Source organism: Myotis nattereri (genome assembly GCF_964212035.1).
Source record: "Myotis nattereri genome assembly, chromosome: 3".
Classification (NCBI taxonomy): Eukaryota; Metazoa; Chordata; class Mammalia; order Chiroptera; family Vespertilionidae; genus Myotis; species Myotis nattereri.
Genome location: NC_138077.1, coordinates 110,499,274 through 110,506,423, shown reverse-complemented (window position 1 = coordinate 110,506,423; position 7,150 = coordinate 110,499,274). Strand labels below are relative to the sequence as shown.

Sequence of the window (7,150 nt, the reverse complement as noted above, 5' to 3'; positions counted from 1 at the left end):
GCAGATCCCCACTGGGGTGCCTGGCCAGCCTGGATGAGGGGATGATGGCTGTCTGCAGCTGGTCACACCCCCTTCAGGGTGGGGGTCTCCCCTGGGGTGCCTGGCCAGTATGGGAGAGGGGCTGAGGGCTGTTTTCTGGCTGGCAGATGACTGAAGCTCCCAACCTCTCCTTTTTTGCTTTTCTCTTTTTATTCTGGGATTTATTTACCTTCTATGGCTGTCACTGGAACTGAGAGCTGGCTTTAGCTCTGAGGCTCGGCTCCAGCTCTGAGACCTTGGCTGCTGAAAGCAGGTATCTGATTTGTTTAGCTTCTATAATTGCAACATAGTTGCTTAGGGTGCAAGCTCAGAGCCCAGCAGTGGCAGGCAGGGAACCTTGGCTATCTCCTTCACTGGAGCAAGCAAGCCTCCTGTTTGCTTCAGCTGCCTGGCTGCCGGCCGCCATCTTGGTTGGCAGTTAATTTGCATATTGCCCTGGTTAGCCAATGGGAAGCATATCGGGGGTATGGTTAATTACCATGTTTGTCTATTATTAGATAGGAGATATATATATATATATATATATATATATATATATATATATATATATATATATATATTGTAATTAAAATTTTGCCAAGTGAACTGCAGACCATCAGTGTGATTGCATAAGCATGCAGGCCCTCACAGCAGCTCAGTTATGGTGCCTCTTCATGTTCAAGGCCAGGTGATCAGAGCAGGAGAAGCTGCAGTTCCACACCTGGCACTGGAATAGCTTGGGCCCAGTATGCTTCTGGTAGTGGCATGTCAGCTCATCAGAGTGTGCGAATCTCCTGTCATAGCCTTCCCAGGTGCATTTGAACAGCTTCTCTCCAGTATGAGTCCTCAGGTGAGCTTTTAAATGAGAAGACTTCGTATAAACTTTTGTGCAGCCAGAGTAATCACAGAGTGGATGCGTCGTTTCTCCACATTGGGGTTACTTCTTCTGTTGTATCTGACAGGTTGGATAGTTTGCGAATTAACTGGTAGAGTGACAGGTAAATTCCAGCATAGGATGGAAGTGTGGGGTTAAATTCTGGAGCATCTCTGCTTGTCTATCTGACTTCCAGGCTCTGAGCTTGGTGATGACTGGGGAAAGTAAGTGGCCTCTTGTGGAAGAAACTGACTTGGCATTGTGTATATGCAAGGGGGTATGCCCTGGAATTGTTTCATCGTAGTCTGCAGAACAGTGTGTGTGTTGAGTAAGTCCTACCATGGCGGCTGACATAGAAACATTAAGACTGTCTGTTACTAAAAAAAAAAAAAAAAAAAAAAAAAAAAAGAGTGTCTGTTACTGTTGTCTGGTTTATAGAACTAGGCATATCTAGATCCGGTGTATTCAGTAGCTGGTACAAGTGGACATGTGTGTGTGTGGGGGGGTGTGTGGCGACGGGGGAGGGGGTAGAGAGATGAAGATCTGGTGTAGGAAGTTCTTGTTTGATGAAAATATTGTTCACCTCTGGAAATGTGGTCTGGTGTGAGCTGAATATGCTGGTGAACTCAGGGAGGGCCTGTGTTGGGGTCAGAGGAGGGGCAGTCATTTCACTCTGGTGGCTGAAAACGGCAACATGTTCTGTCTTGAGTGTTACACACAGTCTCCGGGATTTGTAGAGGCCAGTTCTCAGGTGAGTGATGTCAGGAAGACATTCATGTTGATACTGACTGTAAGGTAACCCTTTACTGTCAGTGAAGAACTGGTCTACGTCTGTCTCATCTGTACTTTTTATGCTCTGAAATTATAGGAACTGGAGGAAGCTGACATGTCAGATACTTCTCCATTTCACATCTTATTGGACCAGCTCCTGAGGGGGCAGGGCGGGGGGCGGGGTGTGCAGTCAGCCTGGCAACAGTGGTGGCGCAGGCTGTGGAGGTTGTGGGTACATGGGCTGCACCTGCAGGTGATGGTGCAGGTGCTTCAGCTCCTTGCCAGAGAAGAGTGCCATGTTGGGGGCCAAGTTCCTGGCTCCCAGCACAGGCTTGAGCTGCGTGAACACGGGCTTGTCCTGCGGGGCCAGTGGCTGGGGCACAGGTTTCAGCTGGATAGCACCCTCGTAGCCATGGGCACTGGGGGAGGGGGCTGGAGGGGTGGCTCCGGTCGCTGGGCGTGGGTTGAGCGCCCTTCCCACTTCATGCATGCTGGCTCGGGCTGGCGAGCTCCGTGCTGGGCCTCAGGCAGAGGAGGGGAGGCTCCGGACAGACCCCTCAGTCCACGGTTCTCGAAGGTGCACATGAAAAGCAAAACTCTTCCGCTCTGCCTGGCGTAAACGCCAACATCCTCAGGGTGGCCATCTCCAGAGCCCACTCCCGCTATGGCAGGTCTCTGAGAGCAAGTTATGAACGCGTACCTGGCTCGCGACTCAATTCTACCATTATTTTAAATATACTTACCTGTGCCTTGGTTCTTGGCCTTGCTCGGTGTGGTCATTTTATTCCTCCCAACATCTGCCTATATCTTCAGGCATCACCAAAATACTGCACCAGGCCCTTTGGTAGTTGCAACAGACAGCCGGATACACAACTGCTTTACAGATAGCAGTCATTATTACACACAACTGGTGCAGCTGCAATCTTGTGCCTGCTGGAGTACACCATCTGTTTTCTGCAGAACATTTTCTTCACAGTTCCAGCATTGAAAATAAGCATCCCTCAACTTGAATCTCCCCAAGAGCAAAGTTCCCAAGAAACTGAGATAATTATTATACCATATATATATTAAATATATAGACAAAATATGTTATAGTTAATTTAGCTTTACTAGTGCATCTTCAGTGTTTCTTCTGGTTCTATTCACAGGCCACATTAAGAAAATGTTACCACATTTGAATACATGCCTGGCTAAATGATGACTAAAGAGTAGGTTGTGCAATCTCTCCATATGCCATGGAGAATGGCACTTCACTGAAGGGGAGTGGAAAAGCAAGGCCTATTTTTTTAAAAATATATTTTATTGATTTTTTACAGAGAGGAAGGGAGAGGGATAGAAAGTTAGAAACATTGATGAGAGAGAAACATCAATCAGCTGCCTCTTGCACACCCCCTACTGGGGATGTGCCCACAACCAAGGTACATGCCCTTGACCGGAATCGAACCTGGGACCCTTGAATCTGCAGGCTGATGCTCTATCCACTCAGCCAAACCGGTTAGGGCACAAGGCCTATTTTTGTTATTTGTCTAAATTCTTTTTCTTATTGTTGCCTAATGTAGGTCCTGACCCACTTTAAGCGTTCATGAAATGTTAACTGAAAAAATGATAGAAAAGATGTCACCAAAAATTTGTGTTTTTGTTTGAGTCTTCTTCTTTTGATTAGTCTATAAGCAAATGTCTGAACTGAGAAAAAAATGAATAAAAATTAGGATCTTGTTCCTAACTTTAAGTTAAAGTCAATAGTGATTTGCATAAGGTATGCTATTATGTTTTTGGCATAACTGTAATAATTCTATGTTTGCTTAAAGTGAGGTCCATTTATGTTTTGTATATTTTTTATTTTAAAATAGATTTAGTTTTGTTTTTCTCAAGTTACTAAATAGATTCTAGTGTACTGTTGTCAATAGAAATATATTTTGAGCATATATGTAATTTGAAATTTTCTAGGAGCCACATTAGTATATAAACAAAAAATAATTTAAATAATATATTTTATTTAATCGACTATTTACAACATATTACAAGTTCAAAATGTGGCACTAGCCAATTTTCAAATAATCAGTATTCATTTGTGGCTAGTGGTTGCTGTTTTGAGTATGTAAATCCTAGTGTATTTATCTAGCAAGGCTGGTGACAGATTAAAAATCTTTTGTTAATCTTATGTTTTCCATTACATATATGTGTTTTCAAATAATTTTTAACTTCATTATTTTATTTATTTTTAAATAGAATTAACAACATTTATATGTAAAATAACTTGAAATTATAGTGGAAATAATAAATTGAAAGTAAAAAATTATCTTTTCCCCATATCAGTTCCTTTTCCCTCAAATGATTATTGTTCACTCTAGTGTATATATTTTCAGATAAGAAATATACATAGACACATAATATGAAAATATATATTTAAAAATTGTACATTTATGAATTCATTTTTTCTTTACTTCTTTTTGAACTTTTGGTCTGAAATTGGTTAATAAAGCCATACATGTGTCAAGCGTACAACTCAATAAAACATCATTTGCATACATGTTTTTACTACCCCAAACAAAGTTTCTGCCTGCCACCATTTTTCCCCCATTTACCCTCATTTACCTTTCTCACCACCCCCTCCCCATTCCCTCTACCAATCACCATATATTTGTTCTTAGCTATGTGTTTTCTTTCTTCTTAATACATTCACCTTTTTCATCCAGCCCTACAACTTTCTCCCCTATGGAAGCTGTCAGTCTGTTACAGGTATCTATGATTCTATTTTGTTTGTTAGCATATTTTGTTCAGTAGGTTCCACATGAAATAGATTCCATGCTGTTGTAAAAAATAATTTTTTTTTAATGGCTGAGTAGTATTCCAATGCATAAATGTAGCACAGCTTTTTTCATCCATTTATCTATTGACTAGAGGCCCGGTGCACAAAAATTTGTGCAATCGGGGGGAAGGAGGGGTCCCACAGCCTGGCCTGTGCCCTCTCGCAGTCTGGGACCCCTCAGGAGATAACGGCCTGCTGGCTTAGGCCTGCTCCCGGGTGGCAGAGGGCAGGCCCAATCCCTAGGTGCAGCCCCTGGTCGGGCTCAGAGCAAGGCCAACTGGGGAGTTGGGGTGCCGCCCCCAGTCATGCACAGAGCAGGGCGGATCGGGAGGTTGCGATGCCACCCTCAGTCACACTCAGGGTAGGGCCGATTGGGGGATTGGGACACCGCCCCCTGTCACACTCAAGGCAGGGTTGATGGGGAGGTTGTGGCGCCAACCCCTGTCATGCACAGAGCAGGGCCAATCCGGGGGTTGGGGAGCTCCACCCTGTCACGCACAGAGCAGGGGCCATCAGGGGGTTGGGGAGCTCCACCCTGTCATGCACAGAGCAGGGCTCTTCAGGGGGTTGAAGAGCTCCCCCCTATCACTCACAGAGTAGGGCCGATAGGGGAGTTGGGGCACCACCGCCTGTCATACACAGAGCAGGGCGGATCAGGGGGTTGGGGCGCCTCCACTCTCACACTCAGGGCAGGGCCGATGGGGAGGTTATGGCTCTACCCCATCACACACAGAGCAGGGCCCGTGGGGGGGGGGGCTTGGGGCGCTGCACCCTGTCACACACAGAGCAGGGCCAATCAAGGGGTTGGGGCGCCGAACCCTGTCACACACAGAGCCACAGGGCGATCAGGGGGTTGGGGAGCTCCCCCGTATCAGGCACAGAGCAGAGCTGATCAGGAGGTTGGGGCACCTTCCCCTGTCACGAACAGAGCAGGTCCGATAGGGAGGTTGTGGTCCCACCCCCTGACCCACAAAGAGCCGCAGGGCGATCAGGGGTTTTGGGTGCTGCCCCCTGTCATGCTGATCCCGGTGCTGGGAGGCATATTACCCTTTTACTATATAGGATAGAGGCCTGGTGCATGGGTGGAGCTGGCTGGTTTTCCCTGAAGGGTGTCCTGGATCAGGGTGGGGGCCCCCACTGGGGTGCCTGGCCAGCCCTGGGTGAGGGATGATGGATGTTTGCAGCTGGTCACACACCGTTCAGAGTGGGGGTCCCCACTGGGGTGCCTGGACAGTCTGGGTGGGGGGCTGAGGACTGAAGCTCCCAACTGCTCCTTTTTTTCTTTTTTTTAAATTCTAGGCCAGCTTTAGCTCTGGCTCCAGCTCTGAGGCCTCTGCTGTGAAAGCAGGTATCTGGTTTGTTTGGGTTCTATAATCAAAACAATGTATAACTCCAGCTCTGAGATCCTTTCTCACTGAAAGCAGGTTTCTGGGGTTTTCTTTAGCTTCTATATTCGTTACAATATTTGAAACTGCAGGCTCAGAGGCCGGCAAGGCAGGCGGGGAATGTTGGTTTCCTCCGTCACTGAAGCAAGCAAGCCTCATGTTAGTTTCAAGCTGCCTGGCTGCCGGCCACAATCTTGGCTGGCAGTTAATTTGCATATCGCCCTGATTAGCCAATGGGAAGGGTCGCGGTCGTACGCTAATTACCATGTTTCTCTTTTATTAGATAGGATGGGTACTAAGGCTGCTTTCACATCTTGGCTATCATAAATAATGCTTTAATGAACATCGGAAGCATATACTCTTTCAAATCAGTGTTTCTGGTGTCTTCAGATGTATTCCCAGAAGTGGAATTGTATGGTCCAAGGAAGTTCCATTTTAAATTTTTTGAGGAAACTACACACTGCTTTCCACACTGGCTGCACCAGTCTGCATTCCCACCAACAGTGCAGAAAGGTTCCCTTTTCTTCACATCTTCGGCAACACTTGTTGCTTGTTGATTAATTGGTGTTAGTCATTCTGGCAGGTGTGAGGTGGTATTTCATTGTGGTTTTAATTTGCATTTCCCTGATGAGATGAGCATCTTTTCATATGTCTATTTGCCATCTGTATGTCCTCTTTAGAGAAGTGTCTATGCAGGTCCTTTGCCCAATTTTTTAATTGAGTTGTTTCTTGGTTTTGTGATTTTATTTATTTATTTATTTACTTACTTACTTACTTATCTATTTATTTATTTATTTTGGGGGGGAGGATGTGTGTCTTCATCCAGCACTTCTTTTTTTTTTAAAGAATATTTATATATTTATTTATTATATTTTAAAGTAATTCTTAATTGTTGAAAGTATTACATGTGTCCCCTTTGTTCCCTCATTGACCCTCTTCAGCCTCCCTGCCATCCCACCTGCCCAAGGCCTTCAACACACTATTGTCTGTGTCCATGGTTATGCATATATGTATTCAAGGTCCTTGGTTGATTACCTCCCACCCCATCTTCCCTCTGAGATTGAGCATTCTGTTCCGTGCTTCCATATCTTTGGGTCCAATCTGTTCATCAGTTTATTTTGTTACTTAGATTGCACATCTGAATGAGATCATGTGATACTTATCTTTCTCTGACTGACTTATTTCACTTAGCATAATGCTTTCCAGCTCCATCCATGCTGTTGCAAAGGGCAAGATATTCTTCTTTTTTACTGCTGCATTTTATTTCATGGTATAAATGTACCACAGATTTTT

At 45.2% G+C, this 7,150-nt stretch overlaps 1 pseudogene across 1 annotated transcript; it reads right to left on the bottom strand.

Annotated features, from left to right (window-relative positions):
• Nucleotides 1–673: 673 nt before the first annotated feature.
• Nucleotides 674–2,042, bottom strand: LOC308516584 (Krueppel-like factor 5; annotated as a pseudogene). Its single transcript has one exon. The product of its transcript is annotated as a Krueppel-like factor 5 (transcript).
• Nucleotides 2,043–7,150: the final 5,108 nt, after the last annotated feature.